Below are 25325 nucleotides of genomic sequence, written 5' to 3' on the forward strand. Positions count from 1 at the left end.
CAGTGAGAGGAGCTTGGTACACTCACTGACCACTGATGCCCAGCGCTACTGGGGCTCCAGACTTCAGCACAGCCATGGCTCCACACGGTGGACCAAAGAACTGAATTCCAGAGACAAGTGACAGTGACTGCCCTTGACATTAAGGGGACTAACTGTGGATTCGAGTAGTTCATTTCTTCCAAAAACAGAACATTTGAGAGGAGAAGTTCAGATCAGTCAGTCTTTGGGTGGTGGTGGAAAAGCAATTGGAAAAAAATTCTGAGGGAGATCAAAAGCACCTGAACCTGGTGGTGTGGGACCTAAGGTTCAGGAACTGTTGTTATCCTACAACCATCAGGGTCCTGAACCAGCATGGATAATTTCATTCACTTCAAATATGAACTGACTCCACAACCCATGGACTCACTTTCAAGGATTCTACACAACTCACGTTCTCAACATTATTTATTTACTTCTTTATTATTTGCCCCTTTTTTTGCACATTGGTATTTATGATAGGAAATTGGTATTCACTCCTGTATTCCACAAACTATCCCACCAGATGGTTTCCTGGAACTTGGCAATGTCTCATTGCACCTTCTCATCCCTTTGCTGTAGAAGGTAGTAAAGTTTATGCACAGATCCAATCCTCAGAAATCAAGCAGAGGTTATCATAATTCCTTGGTGTATTATCCCAGTTTGTAGCATTGGGAATCACTGCCTCCCATTGAAAAAAAAACAGCTTTATTTGTCACATATACATCTAAATGTTGAAACATACATTGAAATTCATCATTTGTGTCAGCGACCAACACAGTCCGAGGACGTGCTGGGGGCCGCCTGCAAGTGTTGCTATTCTTCTGGTGTCCAACATTGCATGCCTGCAACTTACTAGCCCGAACTCATACATCAGAATGTGGGAGCAAGCCCACACGGTCACGGGATGAACATACAAACTCCTTCCCGACAGCGGTGGAATTGAATAGGGATCTCGGGTGCCGTGAAGCATCACACTAACCCAACATGCTACCATGCATCCTATTGCTATCTGTCCACGAACTCCAGATTCAGAATCAGGTTTATCATCGTCTTGCGTACCCTTGAAGGAAGCATTGAGCTAAAGCACAGACTTCCAAAGGGCACTGCATCCTCACCATGCAAGAAAGGTTCAGAAGGTTATTGCACAATATCTTCCTTTCCTCGCTATGCTTGTCATACTAAATCTACATAATGCTACAAGGAATAAGTGAGATAGCCACCTTCCCTAGACTTCACCTGCTTAATGGCATCCATAGCATTATACCGCATGTATAAAGATGAATGGATAACATGGTGTTCTTCCCTCACTATCCCAGTATTCCCTCACACTGCTCGGTCCATTCTGCTTCTGGGGCAGGTGAGCTGGAGTGGCCTCAGAACCCTAAAAGCATGTCTGAACCATCCAGTAAGGACCAATCTGATTCCTGACCAGTTGTTGGCTTCTTTTATATCCCTGTATTTCCCTCTATTTCCCTTCCTGCATCATCCTTTCAAAAAGGCACAGGGTTTTACCAGGTGTAAACAAGTCCTTCAGTCCAAATCGTCTATGCTGACCAAGTTGCCAACCTGAGTTAGTCCCACTTGGCCCATCTCCATCTAAATCAGGGGTTCCCAACTTGGGGTCCACAGACCCCTTGGTTAATGGTAGGAGTCCATGACATAAAAAAGGTTCAGAACCCCTTTCTAAATCTTTCCTCTCCATCTACCTGTCTAAATGTTGCTTAAACGTTCTGATTGTACCCACCTCTACCACTTCCTCTGGCAGTTCCTTCAAAATACCTGCCATCCTCTTTGTGATAAAATTGCCCCTCAGGTCCCTTTTAAACCTTTCCCCTCTCAACCTTAAACCGTGCCCTCTTATCTTAGACACCCCGGGTTGGAGAGCAGTCCCAGAAATGAAACTTTGTTCTGCCCAGGCTGAGCTTGCCCAGAATTCCTCATCAGCAACAGGGACAGGAGTTCCCCCAGCAGATCCAAAAGTAATCCCTAGGTACCTGAGAACAATGGGAGAAAGAGACCCCTTCAGACCCTGCTCTTCATTGCTGAAACATGCAGAGAATTTTAGGGCAGACGCATCCACAAGTATTGCTGGCTTTTAAGGCAGAATGTGGAATGGGAGCATAAAGGCCCAGTTGGATATGTCTAATATTTTTGCTTCATTGAATATTGTTGGTTCAAACTTCCTGAGTCACCCTTGCAGAGGTGCTGGTAGAGGCAAATACATTAGGGTTCTTAGTTAGACACATGGATGTATGAAAAATGGAGATCTACATAAGAATGAAGGGTTAGATTGATCTTGGAGTAGGTTAAATGGTCAGCACAAAATCATGGGTCAAAGGGCCTGTACTGTACAGTACTGTTCTATGTTCTATATTCTATGAAAACCGCAGAGCTGTGGACCATGTCAGGCAGGTCAGGTTGTGCTAATGCAAAGAGGGAAACTTTGCCTATTGCACAGATGGACTGGCCAGTTCTGATACTGGCAGAGCAAGTGGGTTAGCTGAAATTGATATTGAATCCAGAAGACTGAAGAATGCCCAGACGGGTGATGAAGTGTTCCTCAAGCCTACATTTGACTTTGTTGTAACAGGAAACTCAGGGTCACTCCTGCACACCAAACGTAAGTGCTCTGGAAAATGGTCACCTAATATGGGTTTTATTTCTCCAGTGTAGAGGAGACCACTTTGTGAACACCAAATGCAATACACTAGACTTGGGAGAAATGCAAGTAAATCTCCTTGTCACCTATTGTTTAATATGCTCTTGCACTCTTGAACTTATTTCTTCCTGACTTGACTCCATTCATTCTCCACCCCACCCCCCCACCCCAGTCCAGAGTCTAAAACAGATAAACTGGGTCGTAAGGTGACTGCAGTCTGCTCCCATGAGATTAGTTCATCTTCTGACACCCCAAACCCTTTCCAGCATCTACAAGGAACTTGCCACCACCCAGAGCAATCAGACTTTCACCTCTACTAAACACTCACTCTTCCCACTATCTGCATGCATTTGCTGTGCAGTTACTGTCAACAAAATGGGGGGAAAAACGCAGAAGTTCATCAAGGTTTCTTTAAGTAACACCTCCCAAGTGCAGGAATGACAGGGATAGCAAGTATAGTGGAACACCTCAACTGTGAGCTCCACTCAAGGTACATTCTATCCCAATATAGAAGCATATCATTCTGTCTCCATCATCTCTGGATCTGGTCCAGAAACTATTGATTTATCAGGGGTGTGCTGGTGCTAGAGTTGTGGTAATTCAGGAAGACAGCTTATCCGCAAAGTCCATAAAATAAACAAAAACTTTACATTTATTTCCTTGAAGAATTACTTATAAAACTACAGGTAAGAGCATCTGTTTCTTGAAACCATAATGGTGAACCCCAAGAACTGTTTTTTTTAAATAGAACTGCTGTTAGTCAACAGAAGGCAAGGGTGTAATGCCACCTTGTCTGTGGGAAGACTAGCACTTTGATGTGCAAAACATTTCATTCTATAAAGCCAAGATTAGGCTAGAAATGAGTTTCTTGATCTTTAGGTACAACTCTATAGATTGTGGTTGTGCAGCAGTGCACAATGTGTTTGCATGGAACTGAAGAGAGACCTGCAGAAAGTGTGTATTGTTCAGTCAAAGTTAGGCATTGACTGCAAAAGTTTTGAGTTATGAATTCATTTTCAGAGTTTTAAGGGATTGTATGTCGCTAACCTGATATATTTTGTTTTTGTGAGTTCAGCGTGAAAAGAATTAAGTGTTAAGACTTTGTATGATTTTTCACTTCGAGCTCTCAGAAGCATCCTACATCAATAATTTGGCACTTCTCTAGGCCAGCAATGCGACTTCCACCATATTTAGAGAAGAATTCTCTGCTAAACAAATGAATGCTTTTTGCATTTCCATTCCCACCTGTCAAGGGCTGTTTACTTCTTAAATGTCTTCAAAATGTGACCTACACAGCCTTCTGTGATAGAGAATTCCGAACATTCACTGCTCTCTCTGAATGAAGAAATTGCTCCTCACTTCAGCCCTAAACATCTTACCCAGTATCATGTACTGTTAACACTCCAGCCATGGGAAAAACCTTCATCAATTCTCGTCCATCTATGCCTGTCGGAATTTTGAAATTTTCAATGAAGTGCCTTCTTGTTCTTCTAAACTCGAGTGACTACAGGTCATCAATTTAATCTCTCCTTGTACAACATTCCTGCTATCCCAGAATCTGTCCAAGATATTATTGCTGTATTCCTTATGAGAAATGCACTCATTACTCATTGGTCACTTTATTAGATAGACCTGCTGGTTAATGCAAATATCTGATTAGCCAACCATATGGCAGCAACTCAATGCATAAAAGCATGCGGACATGGTCAAGAGGTTCAGTTGTTGTTCAAACCAAACATCAGAATGGGAAAGAAATGTGACTTAAGTGATGCACAGTGGAATGATTGTTGGTCCCAGAATATCTCAGAACTGCTGAGCTCCTGGGATTTTCATGCACAACAGTCTCTAGAGGTTACAGCAAATGGTATGAAAAAAATCTATTGAGTGGCAGTCCTGTTTGCAAAAATGCCTTGTTAATGAGAGATCACAGGAGTATGGCCAGACTGGTTCAAGCTGACAGGAAGGTTACAGTAACTCAAATAACCTTCTGTAACAACAGTGGAGTGCAGAATAGCATCTCTGAATGGACCACACATTGAAGTTTGAAGTGGATGGGCTGCAGTAGCAGAAGAGGAAGTGTGTGCTCCTCTCCTCCTTTTATTTTTCCTCTTTATCCTCCTCTCTGCACAATTTCCTCCTCTTCTTCAAATATACAACATAGAACAGTACAGCACAAGAACTGGCCCTGTGGGCACGGTGTCTGCACTAATAAGACCATAAAATATAGGAGCAGAATTAGGCCATTTGGCCCATCAAGTCAGCTCTGCCATTCAATAATAGCTGATCCTTTTTTGTCTCCTCCTCAATCCCATTTGCCAGCCTTCTCCCCATAACTTTTGATGCCATGTTCAATCAAGAACCTATCAATCTCTGCCTCAAATACACCCAACAGCCTGGCCTTCACAGCTGCATGTGGCAACAAATTCTACAAATTCACCACCCTCTGGCATTTGCCTTCCTCACCACTGACTCAACCTTTAGGGTGTTCTGCACAAGGACTCCCAAGTCCCTTTGCACCTCAAACTTTTGGATTTTGATGCCAATTTACACTAATCACATCTGCCTGCAGAAGGTCCATATCCTTCAATTCCTTACTTTTCATGTGATATGATGTGATTACTTCTTAAATGGAGCTAACATATCTGTTTCTATCCCTTTGCCCAGTAGTTTGTTCCAGGCACTTACCACTTTCTGTGTAAAAACAACTTGCGTTGTAAATCTCCAGTAAGCTTCCCCACTCTCTTGGGCGGTGGGGTGGAGCTACATCTCTGCCAAAGGAGGTGTAAGATGCTCCTTCCCTCCGCTCGCCTGCAGGTCACCCTTGGGCAAGCTGTAACATCTACTTAGATCATCTCCGATCAGGGTCATAGGAAACCATGGGAGCAGGAGGTGAATGGTTGCATGAGCAGCTGGTACATATCACAAGTCCTGGTTACACAACCACTGATGCCAGGCAGACATCTCTGAAGGGTATTGATAATGGCTGGGGTCACCCAAATTGCAAAGACACTGCCCAGAAGAAGGAAAAGGCAATTTTTTCTGCAGAAAAAATTTGCCAGGAACTATCATGGTCATGGAAAGACAATGATCAACCAAGTCATATGACATGGCACATGACGAATGAACTTTCATCTTAAACCTATGCCTTTTGGTTTTTGATATTTCCAACAACAGAAAAAAAACTGACTTTCTACCCTATCAATGCCTGTCATAATTTGATAACTTTCTATCAGGCTACCTATCTGTTCTGATGCTCTAATGAAAACAGTTCAAAATTTTCCAATCTCTCCTTGTAGCTGGTACTCTCCAATCCAGCCAACATCCTGGTGGACTTTCTGCACATTTTCCAAAGTCTTCCTGTAATCCGTCCTGTAATGTGACAACCAAAACTGCACAAAACATTCCAAATGCGGTGTAACGAAAATGTTATGCAGCCGCAAATTGATTTGCCAACTTTTATACTCAATGCCCCTACCAAAGAAGGCAAAGCTTCTTTACACTTCTTGTGCTGTCGTTTTCAGGAAGCTCTAGACATGTACCCAAGACCTATCTGTAAATCAATGCTCCTATGCATCCTACCATTTACTTTCTTCTTGTATTTGACCTACCAAAGTGAATCACCTCGCACTTGTTCAAATTAAACTCTATCTGCTACTTCTCCACCCATATCTGCAGCTTATCTTTGTCCTACTGTATTCCTGGACAATCTCCCATATCATCTGCAATTCAACCAATTACTGTGTCCTCTGCAAATTTGCAATCAGACCACCTTTTTATCCAAGTCATTAGAGAGTTACAGAGATCCCAGCATCAACCCTTGTGAAATACCACTGGTCACAGACCTCTAGTTAGAATAACACTAGTCAAGCACCTTCTCTCCATCCACAAAAACAGGATCTCCTGGTGGCTAACCATTTTAAGGCCAATCACCATTCCCATTCTGACAGGTCAGTCCATGATCACAGTGAGGCCATTGTCAGGTTGGAGAAGCAACACAGATTATTTTGGCTGAGTAACCTCCAACCAGATGGCATGAACAGTGACGTCCCTAATTTACGGTAACTTCCCCACCCCTTCTGTCTTCTTTCATTCCTCATTCTTGCTCCCCTCTCATCTCTTCACTGTGCCTGGCCATCACCTCCCTCTGCCACCCCTCATCATTCCCTCCTCCCATGGTCCACTGTCATCCATTATCAGATTCCTTCTCCAACTCTTTACATTTTCCACCCATCACCTCCCAGCTTCTCACTTCACTTCCTTCTACATCCACCTAGCTTCACCTCTCACCTTTTGCTTTTACTCCTTCCCCTCCTCACACCTTCTTATACTGGCTACTTTCCTCTTTCGTTCTAGTCCTGAGGAATGATCTCAGCCTGAAATGCTCACTCTTTAATACAATCCATAGATGCTGCCTGACCTGCAGTTCTCCTCCAGCATTTTGTGTGTTATCCCTCCACTATTCCTGCTGTCTTTTTTAGAGCACAACTATTTTGAGCCCAATATAGTAAAGACACTAGATTCCAAGTGATTTGACCTTCTGGATCATCTTACCATGAGAGATATTGCTAAAATCTTTACTGAAGACCATGTAGACAACACCCTCTATACTACCCTCAACAATTGTTTCTGTTAGCTCCTCAAAAAAAAAAATCAAGATTCAAGATTATTTAATGTCATTGCTTACAAGTGTAAAAAAGAAAGAAATAATTGTTACTCTGGATTGATGCAGCATCAAAAAACCCACAAAAGATACAGAACACAATAATAATAAAATTAATAAAAACACAATAAATAGAAACACAGAAGGTATCTTATATACATAGATTGATTGTATGTCCACAAAGTGGTAACAGGCATAGGAGTATATGTATTGTCCCACCATTTAGAAAATAGTCAACCCTTTCATTACTTCTACCAAGTGAGGACAATATGAGTGAGGTTGATGTTCTGGAGCATGTTGATATTAAGGGAGAGGAGGTGTTGGAGTTGTTAAAATACATTAGGACGGATAAGTCCCCGGGGCCTGATGGAATATTCCCCAGGCTGCTCCATGAGGCAAGGGAAGATATTGCTGAACCTCTGGCTAGGATCTTTATGTACTTGTTGTCCACGGGAATGGTACTGGAGGATTGGAGGGAGGCAAATGTTGTCCCCTTGTTCAAAAAAGGTAGTAGGGATAGTCCAGGTAATTATAGACCAGTGAGCCTTACGTCTGTGGTGGGAAAGCTGTTGGAAAAGATTCTTAGAGACAGGATCTATGGGCATTTAGAGAATCATGGTCTGATCAAGGACAGTCAGCATGGGTTTGTGAAGAGCAGATCGTGTCTAACCAGCCTGATAGAGTTATATGAGGAGGTGACCAGGCATATAGATGAGGGTAGTGCAGTGGATGTGATCTACATGGATTTTAGTAAGGCATTTGACAAGGTTCCACATGGTAGGCTTATTCAGAAAGTCAGAAGGCATGGGATCCAGGGAAGTTTGGCCAGATGGATTCAGAATTGGCTTGCCTGCAGAATGCAGAGGGTCATGGTGGAGGGAGTACATTCAGATTGGAGGGTTGTGACGAGTGGTCTCCCGCAAGGATCTGTTCTGGGACCTCTACTTTTTGTGATTTTTATTAACGACCTGGATGTGGGGGTAGAAGGGTGGGTTGGCAAGTTTGCAGATGACACAAAGGTTGGTGGTGTTGTAGATAGTGTAGAGGATTGTCGAATATTGCAGAGAGACATTGATAGGATGCAGAAGTGGGCTGAGAAGTGGCAGATGGAGTTCAACCGGGAGAAGTGTGAGGTGGTACACTTTGGAAGGACAAACTCCAAGGCAGAGTACAAAGTAATGGCAGGATACTTGGCAGTGTGGAGAAGCAGAAGGATCTGGGGGTACATGTCCACAGATCCCTGAAAGTTGCCTCACAGGTAGATAGGGTAGTTAAGAAAGCTTATAGGATGTTAGCTTTCATAAGTCGAGGGATAGAGTTTAAGAGACGCAATGTAATGATGCAGCTCTATAAAACTCTGGTTAGGCCACACTTGGAGTACTGTGTCCAGTTCTGGTCACTTCACTATAGGAAGGATGTGGAAGCATTGGAAAGGGTACAGAGGAGCAGAGGAGATTTACTAGGATGCTGCCTGGTTTAGAGAGTATGGATTATGATCAGAGATTAAGGGAGCTAGGGCTTTACTCTTTGGAGAGAAGGAGGATGAGAGGAGACATGATAGAGGTGTACAAGATATTAAGAGGAATAGACAGAGTGGACAGCCAGTGCCTCTTCCCCAGGGCACCACTTCTCAGTACAAGAGGACATGGCTTTAAGGTAAGGGGAGGGAAGTTCAAGGGGGATATTAGAGCAAGGTTTTTTACTCAGAGAGTGGTTGGTGCGTGAAATGCATTGCCTGATTCAGTGGTGGAGGCAGATACACTAGTGAAGTTTAAGAATCTACTAGATAGGTATATGGAGGAATTTAAGGTGGGGGGTTATATGGGAGGCAGGGTTTTAGGGTCAGCACAACATTGTGGGCCAAAGGGCCTGTAATGTGCTGTACTATTCTACGTTCTATGTTCTACATTCTATGAAACCTACTGAATGTTAAAAGGACTAGATAGGGTGGATGTGGAGAGCACTTTTCCGATGATGGGTGTATCCAGAACGAGAGGGCATAGTTTCAAAATTGCGAGGCAATCCTTTAGAACAGAGAATGATAAATCTGTGGAATGCTCTGCCACAGACTGCAGTGGAGGCCATGTCCATGCATGTATTTAAGGCAGAAGTTGATTGTTTACTGATCAGACAGGGCATCAAAGGCTCTGGTGAGAAGACAAGTGTATGGGTTTGGTTGGGAGCCAGAATCAGCCATGATGGAATGGTGGAGCAGACTCAATGGAATGAACAGCCTAATTCTGCTCCTATGTCTCACGGTCTTATCATATTCCATCTGCCACTTCTTTGCCCGTTCTCCTAATCTGTCTAAGACCTTCTGTAGCCTCTCTAAGCCCTCAAATCTACCTGCCCCTCCACCCATCTTCATATCATCTGCAAAACTTAGCAACAAAGCCATCAATTCTGTCATCTAAATTATTGACATATAAAGTAAAAAGAACAGGTCCCAACACAAACTCTGTGCAACACCACTAGTTACGAGCAGCCAACCAGAAAAGGCTCCCTTTATCCTCACTCTTTGCCTCCTGCCGATCGGCCACTGCTTTAGCCATACTAGAATGCTATAATATCATGGTCTCATAACTTGTTAAGCACCTTATCAAGGACCCTCTGAAAGTCCAAGTACAAAACAACAACTGATTCTCCTTTGTCTATCCTGCTTGTTATTTCTTCAAAGAATTCCAACAGATTTATCAGGCTGGATTTTCCATTGAGGAAACCATGCTGACTACAGCCTATTTTATCCTGTGCCTCCAAGTACCCGAAACCACATCCTTAACAATCAACTCCAATATCTTCCCAACCACTGAGGTCAGACTAACTGGCCTATAGTTTCCTTTCTTCTGCCTCTCTCCCTTCTTGAAAAGTCAAGAGGCATTTGCAATTTTCCAGTCTTCCAGAACCATTCCAGAATCTAATGATCCTTAAAAGATCACTATTAATATCTCCACAATCTCTTCAGCCACCTCTTTCAGAACCCTGGGGTGTAGTCCATCTGATCCAAGTGACTTACCTACCTTCAGACCTTTCAGTTTCCGAAGAAACGTCTCCTAGCAATGGCAGCTTCACACACTTCTGTCCACTGACAGTCTCAAACTTTGGGGATACTGCTAGAGTCTTCCACAGTGAAGGTTAATGCAAAATATTTATTCAGTTCATCCACCAATTCCTTGTCTCCAATTATTACCTCTCCAGCATCCTTTTCCCACTCTCCAATATCCGCTCTTGTTATGTTGCTTCTGTTTAAACGTACCGTGGGTTAACAATGAAGAATCTTATTCTGGAAGAATTAGAGAACTTTTCCCTAATAAACAATCACATCTTAACCCAGCCACGAGCTGGAACTTTTTAGCAATCCTGCGCACGCTCAGTGCTCTGCCCAATCATGTACTGGCACATCATTGCACGTGATATCACCACATCTTCCTTTACTTAAAAGAAAAACAATTAACAACATTACTCAAAGAAAATACATAATTCAAAAAGTCTCTATCAGTCTCTCTGGGGGTTACAAACATGAATAGACCTTCTAAATGGTACACAGAGTTCTTGTGTTTTCTTATTATTATTTACATGTTTTGTCTTGTCTTCATCAGATAACTGAATCTCTGAAGTTGGCTCTTTCTTGAGGTCTTTGTGATTTCTTCTTAACACTGCTCCCTCCTCTGTTTGGACCATGTATGATCTGGGTTGTACTTCTTCAAGTACTATAGCTTTCTGTGCCCATGTTTTCATTTTGTCTTCTATTCTTACCTCATCTCCTTGAAGTAGTTCAGGTAATGGATGAGAACGTCTATCAAAGTATATTTTCTGCTTTGCTTTGTGTTCATCTTTACATCTTTTCATTTGTTCACCCCCCCTCTGTTCTCAGAAGGCTCTCATCTACTGGCAGATTAGATCTCAAACGTTGTCCCATCAAGAGCTGAGCAGGCGAAAATCCACATTCAAGTGGAGTACTTTGGTAGGCTAACAAGGATTTATAAAAATCACTTCCACTGTCTTTTGCTTTGTGCATCAGTTTCTTGACAATTCCTACTGATTTCTCAACTAGTCCATTAGACTGAGGGAAAAATGGACTAGACGTTGTATGAACAAAGCCCCATTCATGAGCAAAATGTTTCATGCATTCACTACTGAATTGTAGACCATTGTCTGTGAAAACTTCATCAGGTACACCATGCCTTGAAAAAAAAACACGTTTCAGGATACAGTGAGTAGTAATCTGAAATTAATAGATAGTCTTTGTTGTCAGTTACAAAAAAGATCAACGCCTACCTCTGAGGAATCGGATGTGGATGTAGTGGCTCCTTAGGGTTGCTAGGTTGGTATTTAAAGCATATTTGACAAGAAGACACCAATTCTGCAATTTCTTGATTCATCCTGGGCCAAAACATCACTTCCCATGCCCTTCTCTTACACTTTTCAATACCTAGGTGGCATTCATGAATTTTATCAAGCATTTCTTTACGGAGACTTTTAGAAATTACAATTCTGTTACCTTTGTCCAGTATCCCGTCCACAACAGAAAGTTCTGATCTGTGGCTCCAATATTCTTGTACTTCTGAGGTACAGTCATGTTTATTATCTGGCCATCCATCCATCACTCCTTGTATTACCTGACGAATAATTTTGTCCTTCTCTGTCTCAAGACGCAGCAGTTCCAACTTTTTGGGAGCAACAGGTACAGTTTCTGTGACCATATCAATAAATACCTAAACATCAATAACGTCCCTGTCACTGCCTTTTGTTGTTGGATCCACAGCTCTGGAAAGTGTGTCAGCTGTGTACATGAATTTTCCAGGCATGTATGACACATTTAACGCATATATTTGCAATTTGATCATCATTCGCTGAATTCGCAAAGGACAGTTGCTTAAAGGTTTGTTAAACAATGCAATCAAAGGCTTATGATCGGTTTCAATATCAATAGATTGCCCTGACACAAACTGATGAAATCTCTGGCAAGCAAACAGAACACTGAGCAATTCTTTTTCAACTTGGGTATACCTTGTTTCTGGATCAGCTAAAGAACGAGATGCATATGCCATTGGTAGCCATTCCTGATCGTGTTTTTGGAGCAATACTGCCCCTAAGCCTGCTTCAGATGCATCACATGAGATTTTGATGGGTCTGTCAGTATCATAAAATTTCAATACAGGCTCTTTTGTGAGTACTTTCTTGAGATTTTGCCATGCCTTCTGTTCATGATTCCAGCTCCATTCATTTCTCTTTTCTGTTAGCTGCCTCAGTGGAGCAAGCTGTTCCGAGAGATTGGGTATAAATTTTCCCATATAGTTAACCATTCCCATAAACCTCTGAACATCCTTTTTACATTGCGGTCATGGCATGTTCTCAATAGCAGAAATCTTCAATGTATCAGGACGCACACCCTCTTTGCTGAGGATATCACACACAAAGATAAGTTCAGTCACTCCTAGCCGACATTTGTCCTTATTCAATTTCAGATTTGCCTTGCATGTTGCCTCAAAGACTTGTCTGAGTCTGCCGTCATGCTCTTGTTTAGATTATCCCCAAACAATAATATCATCCATGGATGTATCTACACTCTCAATGTATTCATATAACATGTGAGTAGTTTCATGGTACACTTAAGGAGCTGATGCAATTCCAGAAGGAAGCCTAAGCAAACAGTATCTGGCAGAAGGAGTGTTAAAGATACACAATTTTGAACTCAGTTCATCTAATTTAAGTTGTCAAAATCCAGAAGATGCATCTAATTCACTAAAACACTTTGCATTAGCGAACTGTGACATAATTTCTTCACGAGTGGGCAATTTGAAATGCTTTCTTTTAATGGCCCAATTCAAGTCTCTTAGATCTAAACAAATCCTCAGTTTTCCATTTTTCTTATCAACAATGACAAGTGAATTGATCCATTCAGTTGGTTCATCAATTTATTTTATGACTCCTAGCCTTTCCATTCTGTCTAGCTCTGTTTTCAGTTGTTGACGTAATGCAAAAGGGACTTTTCTGCATGGATGTATTACGGGTTGTACTGTGTTGTCAATTTTAATCGAGTGCTCTCCTAGAAGACAACCAAGCTCTTTAAACAAGTCTTCATACTCTTTCATCAAGTCACTGTACTCTGACTCTGTGTGCTATCCAGAACTAAAATTCTTTTCACCAAATTAAGTCTTTCACAGACAGATAAACCCAGAATTGACTGTACATTTTTTGGCACGACCACAAATGAAAGCGTGTGCACAATATTATTGTGTGATACTTTTGCCACACATGTTCCTTTAACTGGAATGTCTGCACCTGAATACCCAGTCACTTTTATAATTGTCTGATGTAACTTCGGTCTTGGCTTTAATGCATTAAACTCAGATTCTGCAAGAACATTTACTTGCGCTCCAGTATCAAGTTTAAACAGAATATTGTTTTGATTCACTTGCAACGGAATAGTCCAGTCATTCTTACTTTGTTTATTTTCACAAAGCACATCTATATAAGATTCCTCATGTTCATCTTCAAGCGCAGCATTTACTTGTTTGATTTTATTTTCCTGCTTTCTACTTTTACAACAGCGTGAAAAATGATTAAACTTACCGCAGCCATTGCAGATTTTGCCATATGCAGGGCACTGATTTGGATGATGTTCCCATGCACAGTGATCACATGACTTTTTTCTTTCAAATGCCGTCTTACTCTCTGTCGGTTTTGTCGACGTATTATTAGATTTTGCATTTACATTGCAGTTTTCAACAAAAAGCTCTTCAGCCTGCAATGTCACGGTCTTAGAAGCTTTGCAAAGTGCCAAAGCTTTTTCAAAATTAAAATCTTGCTCTCTCAACAGCCTTTCTCTCAGATCATTATCTCGAATGCCACCAACAATTCTATCTTTAATGAGAGACTCTGTCAGCAATCCAAACTCGCATGTTCTACTACGCTTTCTTAACTCAGTAACATACTGATCAAGTGTTTCAATGGCTCTCTGTGTACATGTGAAGAATTTATATCGCTCATACATTAAATTTTGCTTAGGTATACAAAATACTTCAAATCTGTCCATTATCGACTTCAAATTGAAATTATCTCCACCTTCAAAGACAAAATTATTATATACCTCTACTGCATCATTCCCGATTACATGGACCAGAAGTGCAGCTTTGTTTTTTTCCAATTTTTCTTCATAATCGATCACCGATAAGTAAAGTTCAAACTGTTGCTTGAATATCCTCCAATTCTCAGCTACATTGCCAGTCAGCTGAAGTTTTGATGGGGGTTGTAAACCTTCCATTTTACCGTTTACAGTTTGAACTTTTTTCTTCTTTTTTTCCGACTATAGAAACATAGAAAAGCTACAGCACACTACAGGCCCTTCGGCCCACAAAGTTGTGCTGAACCTTAGAAATTACTAGGCTTACTAGCCCTCTATTTTACTAAGCTCCATGTACCTATCCAAAAGTCTCTTCAAAGACACTATCATATACGCCTCTACCACCGTTGCTGGCAGCCCATTCCATGCACTCACCACTCTCTGAGTAAAAAACTTACCCCTGATGTCTCCTCTGTGCCTACTCCCCAGCACCTTAAACCTGTGTCCTCTTGTGACAACTATTTCAGCCTGGGAAAAAGCCTCTGACTATCCACACAATCAATGCCTCTCTTCATCTTATATATCTCTGTCAGGTCACCTCTCATCCTCCGTCACTCCAAGGAGAAAAGGCCGAGTTCACTCAACCTATACTCATAAGGCATGCTCCCCAATCCAGGCAATATCCTTGTAAATCTCCTCTGCACTCTTTCTATGGCTTCCACATCCTTCCTGTAGTGAGACGAACAAAACTGAGCACAGTACTCCAAGTGGGGTCTGACCAGGATCCTATATAGCTGCAGCATTACCTCTCAGCTCCTAAATTCAATTCCACGAGTGATGAAGGCCAATACACCGTACGCCTTCTTAACCATAGAGTCAACCTGCACAGCTGCTTTGAGCGTCCTATGGACTCAGACCCCAAGATCCCTCTGATCCTACACACTGCCAGGAGTCTTACCATTGATACTATATTCTGCCATCATATTTAACCTACCAAAATGAACCACCTCACACTTATCTGGGTTGAACTCCATCTGCCATTTCTCAGGCCAGTTTTGCATCCTATCAATGTCCAGCTGTAACCTCTGACAGCCCTCCACACTATCCACAACACCTCCAATCTTAGTGTCATCAGCAAATTTACTAACCCATCCCTTCACTTTCTCATCCAGGTCAGTTATAAAAATCACAAAGAGTATCTTTGATTCTGCCATATTATTCTTCCAGAACCACTTCTGACACCATTTTACTTCTGTTTAAACGTACTGTGGGCTAACAATGAAGAATCGTATTCTGGAAGAAATAGAGAACTTTTATTTACAGTAATAAACAAACACGTCTTAACCCAGCCACATGCTGGAACATTCTAGCAATCTTGTGCACGCTCAGTGTTCTACCTGTCAAAGGTGGATCAACCCGATGCAATAATGCAAGGTACCACAAATTCAATAAAACCATAAAACAAGCGATACTTCGTCAAACTTCACTTTTAATTCATAGGATGCTATGGGCGGGGGGGGGGGGGGGGTTACAGACTGATCTCCCAAAGAGACAGTCCAGACACTGCCCTGCCCCCGAACACAATTCCACACAATTTATAACAGCAATCATTACAGGAAATATTATAATTACGCGAGCTAATACAGTTTTAGAATAGTTTTGATCACATGCTAAGATACAATTAGATGTAAAATCATCATTGGTTAGTTATAATTATTTCTGCCAAGGCCAGCATGGATACAATCTCAGTTCTTATGTTGACACCTGCCCCTACTCTACAACGTTAAATCCCCCCTCCTCTTATGCCATCCTTTGCCTATTTAGTTATGTTATACCTCAAAATGCTTTGTGCGTCCAGATAATTCTTTATTTAGACCTATGTCTAACACTATTAGGTAACAATGTCTGGTACATCACTTGTTGCTGGGTAAGGTTCCCTTTTTGTCTGTACAGCAATCAACATAAGGTACCTATAAGGAAATTGATCATTAGCTAACATTGTCTTTTAATCCCTTCTAATCTATACCCCTATTTACCTATCCCTTTACTCCATCATTCCCCCCCCCCCCTTTATCATTCTATGATAACTAACCACATGGGGGTCGAAAAGGACATCATCATCAGCCTCTTCGTGAAAATTCTACAGCCAGTATTTAGGTAGGTCATTATCATACAACACACAACAATCATTACAATGAGAACAATCAACCCGTGCAGTAAATAAGCCGCCCAAGATCCTCCTAGCAACCACCCTATCCAGCCCTATCCTTCCTTAGAACCTTGCCTGAAGTCATCCAATTGTTTCGTAATAGACTGTATAAGCATAGGTTACATTGTTGGACTCATCAGTAACATGGGCAATGCATTTGTCTCCGACTATGGCGCAGACCCCTCCCTGCTGGGCCAGTTGATAATCCACAGCATACCTGGTTTGCTGTGTGTAGAGTCGTAACCCCACCAGCTTCCTGGCAGCAGCCTCCAGGTCTTCCACCTTACTGTTTCCCAATGCCGCTAGCCCACAAATGAGGTAGTTACAGTTCTTTGCAGCTATGACTCCTGCCAAACCCCTTAGAGAGAGAGCGCTCAGGAACCCATAGCCCAAAGTAACAGGATTCCTCCAGTCAGCACAGAATTCCTGACTCACGGCTCGAGCTATCAGTCGTCGTTGAACGTGAGCCTTCTGGGGACAGGGAACAGAGAGTGGTCCAATTGTTCCTTGAGGGTAGGTAGAGTGGTGGTGTCCGTAGTATAGGTGCCGTTAAACAGGAACACGTATCCGGGTTTGGTCCGATAGCAAGAATTCTTACAAATTACTATTGTATCATACCATGAGTACTCCTTGGGATACAGGGAGGAGTATTCAAAAGTCCCTGAACCGACTGATATACGGGTCCCATTACAAAATCTACATAAATACTGAACTCCTCTTAGAGAGGGGCACACATTGTTTTTGGATACATTTGCAAGAGAATATTCCCTTGCCTGTCCTACATCAGTGGTCCAAACACTGTTTCTCCAGGCAAGGTATTTCCCAGGGTACCCTGTCGAAAACATATCCCCATCCCTTTCCCGTGAAACAGAAGTGATAATCCCAGGTGCTTCGACAGTGTGTACTATGTACCCACTCTTCCCCGTCCCCCACAGCATGCCGTTCACGGGTCCCCAAACACTCAGGGTCCGCAGCATAGTTATCACCTATTCCCTCAATATATTTTCCCCTAGTCCCTCTACGAAACTTCCCTCTATCCCTTTACATTCTGCCCCTGAACTATCCTTCACTATTAGGTCATGTACTTTCCAGGCCAGCGCTAATGGGTTAGCTTCAAATAGTGCTTCCACAGATATTACCAAAGGATAACAAGCATTACAAATACCGTGCAGTCGTTCATGTACTTGATAGAACAAGTTGTCCTCCAAGTAATCAATTGCAACACACAATAAAGAAATGAGTCCACAAATGGTAAATTGCAGCCAGGAAGCCATCTTTTACAGTCACTGAGATGTATCCAACATTCCTGGCCTTGTTCTTTAACCGGGGTCCAAGTCTGGGACGCTCCCAATCCCTGATCAGTACCGAATCTCCAATTTCAGCTCCGGCCACTCTGCTCCTTGCTGTCCGGAATCCTTAAGGGTATTCTTTACCTGGGAGTGGAGAAACTTTAGAGAGGACGTTAATTGGCGAAAGTACTTCTGCAATTCATCCCCCATGACATTAAGGTCAATTTGGGCAGGAGGCTGCGTGTTGGCGTCCCATGGGGTCAGTCCAGTACGTCCATAAACAATTTCAGCTGCAGATACCCCTGTTGTGGAATGTCGGGTAATTCTTATATGGTATAAAGCTAACGGAAGGACCTTCAGCCAGCTCAGTCTGATTTTGGACATTAACATAGTCAGCTTATTTTTCAGGGTGCCATTAGCGCATTCCACTATTCCTGCAGCCTTCGGGTGGTAGCACAGTGAAACTGCTGTTCAAAGTGCAGCACCTCGCATAGCTCTTTGTTTATTTTCCCCACAAAATGAGGGCCATTGTCCAAAATTATCTGCCTAGGTATCCCAAATCTTGATATAATCTCTGTAAGCAAAACCCTTACCACCATGGAAGCTTTATTATTGGTGGCTTCAATCCATCTGCTGAACACATCTACAATCACTAAACAGTACTTACAACAGTGTACATGCAGTAATTCAATAAAATCAAGCTGAATGCATTCAAAAGGAGCACTTGGCAAGGGGGTTTTTCCTTGGGCACATTTTACTCCCTTTCCCCGCGTTTGTCTCTTGGCAAATCAAACGGGCTCGTTGCTTTGCCGTGGCAGCCTCCTCCAGCCTTGGATGCCACCATGTGCGGAGCAAAATATCACTCATTCCCTCCTTGCCAAGGTGGGAGTCCGTAGGCAGGCAATCAATAACAAAGCATCAGGAATACAAACTTGGCCAACTGGGGTCTGCTAGAATCCTGTGGACACCGAATGCGCACATCCGTGTGTCTTCCAGAGTTGCTTTTCTGAATCAGGGGCATCCCCCTGGAGCTTTTGAATTATAACCCTAGCTGCAGTGCCCGGCGCTGGTGGTGATTTAGTGGTGGTGAAAGCCAGTCACTCAGTAGCGGAAACTATGATAGTCGCCTCCTGTGCAGCCTGTTTAGCTGCCAAGTCATCCCTGTTGTTGCCTTTAGTCACCGCAGAGTCGTCTTGTAGGTGAGCCAAACATTTAGTAATGGCCAATTTTTTTTTCAGGGAGGAGTATAGCCTGGAGGAGATTCTTTACATACGTGGCATTCTGGATGGGGGTCCCGGAGGAGGTGAGAAATCCCCGCTGTGCCCAGAGTTGTCCAAAATCAAGGGCCACCCCAAATGCATAACGAGAGTCTGTACAAACATTGGCCCTTTTGGCCTTGGCTAAAATGCAGGTGCGAGTGAGAGCAAAAAGCTCTGCTTTTTGGGCAGAGACTGGGGGCTGGAGTGCGCCACTTTCGAGCGTGTGATCATTGTCGACAACAGCGTAACCGCAGAAGCGTTCCCTTGTCTCAGAAACTGTGGAACTGCCATCGACATAAAGGGTAAATTTTGCCCCTGGAACAGGTGCATCTGAGAGGTCGGGGCGCGGTGAGGTGAGAAAATGGTTCCGTAGCAGACAGTCATGAGGAGGCTCAGTCAACTCAACGGGGATTGGCTCCAAAAACATAGCGGGGTTGATGGCATTACAGTATGCAAAGGGGAGGAGTGGGTTATTTAGTAATGTTATTTGATAGTGACTCAGTCTGGCCTGTGTAAGATGCTGGGTCCGGTGGGAGGTCAGCAAGGCTACAATAGCATGAGACGAATACACTGTAAGCGGCTGCTGGGGAGTGGTGTTGGAAGCAGCTGTAACTAGGGAGTGAATGGCTGGGAGCATCTGTGAGCAAGGGGGTAATCCCTGTGCTACAGGGTCTAACTTAGTGGAGTAACAGGCAACAGGCCTGCGCCTATCCCCATGAGTCTGAGTGAGGACTGCAGTGGCACAGCCATCTGAAACGGGCAGTCATGAGCAGGCGCCCTTGAGTGGGATTTCTTCAATTCCTCAAAGACCTCTTTCTGTTGCTCAGCCAGATCTAGGGGCCCTTTAAGTGCGCTAGACGCCAGGGGGCTCAAATGCCGCGTATATAGGGCGACATTCGGAATCCACTGCCAACGAAAGTTTACCAGACTAAGGAGAGCACGCATGGCTTTTGGCATAGTGGGCGGGGGGGGGGGGGGGATCGCAAGAATTGGGGTTACCCTTTCAGGAGTGAGCTGCCTTTCGGTTGCAAAAGAGTTCCCAGAAATCTCACCTGCCGTTGGGTTCTTTTTACCTTTTGGGGTGGGATTACGTACCCCCACGAGTGCAGAGCATTCAAAAGTGTATTGGTATCGCGTACATTGGACGTCTCCGATGGGCCTGCCAATAGGAGGCCATGCACGTACTGTATTACTGTAGAGCCCCCGGGAAATTGTAAATCTCTAAGTTGCCTATGCAATATCTGCGAGAAAATAGTAGGAGAGTGCACGAACCCTTGGGGTAACCGAGTCCATGTGTACTGCTGATCTTGAAAGGTAGATGCAAAAAGGTATTGCGACTCAGGTCCCAGGGGGATCACAAAAAATGCATGCTGCAGATCTACTGTGGTAAAAATTCGGGAGTCTGCTGGAATACTGCTTAAAATCGTAGCAGGATTAGGGACTACCGGATGTATCGGCTGCACAATTTCATTAATCTTACGGAGGTCCTATACTAACAATCACTCTGGCCTTCCTGGCTTTGGAACCGGCAAGGTAGGAGTATTGCAAGGGGACTGGCACGGGACTAGAATGCCCTGCTTTTAGAAGGATTCTATGAGATGGGTGATGCTGTCAACCGCCTCCTACCAGAAAATTCCACCTACATCGTAGTTTCCTGGTCCCTGGCTGGTTATTACCCTTCCACTGCCTCAACTGCCCCCTCGTGCAGGTGGTCACTGGGCTTGGTGGGGGTGAGTTGGGATTACCTTGGGGCGACCGCTTAGGTGGAGCATACGGGGGTGGCAGTTCTGTGGGCTGGGATCGCCAGACTTCCTCCTCCTCCTCCTCAGTCTCATTATCATCAAACAGCATGGGCAGTCCAGACAGGTCAAGAGGTACCTCAGTTTTACCTTTGCCGGCTTCACCTTTACCTTGTCGCCTATCTTTCATTTCCCTGTTTTGTTTTCCCTTACTCATATCATAATCTTCACACAGTCTTTTTAGTGTCTCCCATGATTTCAAATTTCCTTCATTATCACATACACTAATCCCTCTTCGACGTGCATTATGCTCCCAACTATTTTGCTTAGATCTATTATTTAAACCTTTGGCCATTTTTCTCCAATTGAACATTAAAACCTTCCATTTTTGTCTGGCACTACGTTTCCAAATTGCTTCCTCTGCCTTTAGACATTTATCTAAGCCCCAGGTCCCACCCAAAGGATAAATTTCACTACCCAATATCTTATTTAGGCATGCTGATAACCTTTGGTAATCATTTTCTCTTTCAGGGTCATCTCTACATATTTTAAATAATGGCATGTTATTCCCGAACTTATCCAAAGTTTGCCCCATGCTTCCTAATCGAGTGGGTCAGCCGCCTCCTTTTCTCACATCCACTTCAGGGTCCTGACCTTCGCGTGGGGGATTTCCCCTCTTAACAACCAGTCTAAGGCTGGATGCTGAGACAGGCAATTATCATAAGCATACACCAAAGCATATTTACAACATCTGGATAGACTGCAGGAGAGAGCCACTTCCCCTGTGTTTGGCCAAATTTCCGTTCTGTCCTCTGCTAGTCAATTTATTGTGCTACGCACCCCGGTCCCTCCGCTCACCAGCTTCAAATGTAATAGGTTACTGCCACTAACCCACTGCCCAATTCGCGGTGACGCACCCAAGGAAAAATGTAATAGATCACTGTTAATGATCTGCTGCCCAATTCTACAGCACGCACAGACTTTAATTCTCACAATACCTCACAACCTTAAATACTCACAATATCTTGTCAGGTCCTCTGTTACCACAATACCTCATAAACTTTAATACTCACAATACCTCGTCGGGTCCTCTGTTACCCTGAATCTACTGACCTGTGGTACTTGGGCGATCCTCAACTCAGGTTTCAGAAGGAGTCCATCAGAGGTTACCCACCAGACCAATGGGCTGTCAAGGTGGACAGTTAATGAGAGAGATCAAGGTCAATCTTACCTTGTGGGCCTATCCATCTCAAGTCATGGCCACCGAGGCGACCACTAACACCGTCTCTCGGGAATACCTCGTCTTGGACTCCTGGCTGGCTCGCCAAATTGTCAAAGGCGGATCGACCCGATGCAATAACGTGAGGTACCAAAAATTCAATAAAACCATATAACAAGCGATACTTCGTCAAACTTCACTTTTTATTCATAGCATGCTATGGGGGAGGTTACAGACTGATCTCCCAAAGAGACAGCCTGGACACTGCCCTCCCCCAAAGTACAATTCCACACAATTTATAACAGCAATCGTTACAGGAAATATTATAATTACGCGAGCTAGTACAGTTTTAGAATAGTTTCGATCACATGCTAAGATACAATTAGATGTAAAATCATCATTGGTTAGTTATAATTATTTCTGCCAAGGCCAGCATGGATACAATCTCAGTTCTTATGTTGACACCTGCCCCTACTCTACAATGTTAAATCCCCCCTCCTCTTATGCCATCCTTTGCCTATTTAGTTATGTTATACCTCAAAATGCTTTGTGCGTCCAGATAATTCTTTATTTAAACCTATGTCTAACACTATTAGGGAACAACGTCTGGTACATCACTTGTTGCTGGGTAAGGTTCCCTTTTTGTCTGTACAGCAACCAACATGAGGTACCTATAAGGTAATTGATCATTAGCTAACATTGTCTTTTAATCCCTTCTAATCTATACCCCTATTTACCGATCCCTTTACTCCATTCACGTACTGGCACATCATTGCACGTGATATCACCACAACTCTCTTTTATACTTTATGATTCTGAAGAAACTTCTGGTATCCTGTTTAATGTTATTGGCTAGCTTACTTTTCTCTTCAATCTTTACTATATGAATAACTTTATAGTTGCCTTCTGTTGGTTTTAAAAGCTTCCCAATCCTCTAACTTCCCATTCATTTTTGCTGTATTATATGCCCTCTTGTTGGCTTTTATGTTGACTTTGACATCTTTTGTTAGCCATAGTCATGCCATCTTGCTTCTAGAATAATTCATCCTCTTTGAGATGCATGTATCCTGTGCCTTCCGAATTGCTTACAAAAATTTCAGCCATTGCTGCTCTGCCATCATCCTTGACAGTGTTCCCTTCCAATCAATTCCTGCCAACTCCTCTCTCATGCCTCTGTAATTCCCTGTACTCCACTGTATTACTGATATTATACATCTGAGTTTAGCTTCTCCTTCTCAATTTTCAGGATATGATCATATGATCACTGGCCCATAAGAGTTTCTTGACCTTATCAATTCCGGTTTATTGCACAACACTCAATCCAAAATAGGTGACCTCCTAGTGGGCTCAACTACAGGTTGCTCTAATAAGCCATCTCATTGGCATTCTAGAAATTTCCCCCTCTTGGGATCCAACGCCAACCCAATTTTTCCAATCTACTCGGCCTTTTTTCCTTGGAGCAATGGAGGATGAGAGGTGACCTGATAGAGGTCTACAAGATGATGAGAGGCATTGATCAGAACTCTACTGGCTGTCAATGGAGTAGCAGTGTTTTTATACCTGCTCCTACTCTGCTTAATTTACTGTTTCCAACTTGTTTTGGAAACTTACTTTTAAATGCAATATTGTTTTACGATGAGGGGTTCCAAAGCTACTAAAAAAGAAGAGGACCCCCCCCCCCCCCTATAACTTTGGAATCTAATATGGAGGCACATCGGAAGCATAAAAATGAACTTTTGGAGGAGTTCCAGCAGAAATTCAGGCAACAGCGCTGAATTTAAACAAATGGATGTAAAATTGGATTCTATTCAAAAAACTTTAAGTGAACACGATAACTGGATAAAAGAGAATGAAGACACTTTGACGACGTTGGATGCAAAAATTGATGACCTGAAAAAGATCTGTAATAAACAGTCAAAGGTTAATGAAAAATTAAGACAGAAGTTTATTGACTTAGAAAATAGAAGCAGAAGAAATAATATACAAATTCTGGTTTTTAAAGAGTTAATAGAAGGCAATCAGCCTTCAGAATTTTTTGCAAATCTTTTGGCTAACTTATTTCCGAAAATTTTTAAATCTCCACCTAAAATAGACCGAGTTCATAGATCGCCAGTACCGGGATCTCCTCCAGAAGAACAACCCCGTTCAGTGATCCTCTATGTTCATGACTTTCAAACAAAGGAACTTTTAAGTCGTGCATCTCGTCTGAAATGTATGATTGATTATGAAAGCCAGAAGATCAGAATTGTAGAGAATTTTTCACCTGAGGTGTTGAATGAATGCTTCAAGTTTAAAAAAGTTATGTCTGAATTGTATACTAATGGTTTTAAACCCTCTCTTTGTTACTCCGCTCATCTTAGAATCATTTTGAAAACTGGCTCTCAGAAATGGTTCCATTCGACTCAAGAGGTGCAGCATTTTTTAATTTCCAAATCAGTATCAGAAATTTAACTGTTCAATAATTCCTTACATAAATCTATGTTTTGTCTGCTTGATGGATCCTTTTCATAGAATCAGCAGTATAACTGTTCATTACTTTCTTTTATGAATAATAGTTTTTTTTAACTTTTGGTATACCTTCGTATCTAATTTCTTTGTACTTTTATTTCTTTGCTTAGAAAATTAAGGATTTAACATCAATAAGTTTTCATTGAGTTAATACTTTCCTAGTTAATATGTTCTGAATTTTCTTAGTTCTTTTTAATATTTTATACTATATTTTTTCATGAGATTTTTTAGTAAGTTTAATTTTGCTCTGTCTTTTGTTGTGTCTTGTTGGAATGCAGTTAGCCTTGAAAATTTTTTGGAGCTCATCCAGTAGATTGTTTTGGGAAGGTAAGGTGGGTAGATTTAGGGGTCGACTGCCCATTGATCAACTTTCTCTCTTTGGGTGGGGGTGTGGGTGGGTTTCTTCTTTTCCATCAGCTGTTTGGTTCTCTTAGCTTCATTTGTTGCTTGGCTACTGTATCTTAAAGCTCATTGTTTGGATTTAATATATATTCCAGTGGTTTTTATTCTAACATCTCTTTTAAGTAATATTTAAAATGGATTATGCTATTAATTTACTTAGTTTTAATGTGAAAGGATTAAACCATCCTGTGAAACATAATAAGATATTTAATAATATTAAGAAATTGAATGTCTCAATTTTTTTTACAAGGCACACGTGTTCGTAAATGTGATAATTTACATCTTTTTAGTCATTGGAAG

This window comes from Hemitrygon akajei, chromosome 4, assembly GCF_048418815.1.
Source record: "Hemitrygon akajei chromosome 4, sHemAka1.3, whole genome shotgun sequence".
NCBI lineage: Eukaryota > Metazoa > Chordata > Chondrichthyes > Myliobatiformes > Dasyatidae > Hemitrygon > Hemitrygon akajei.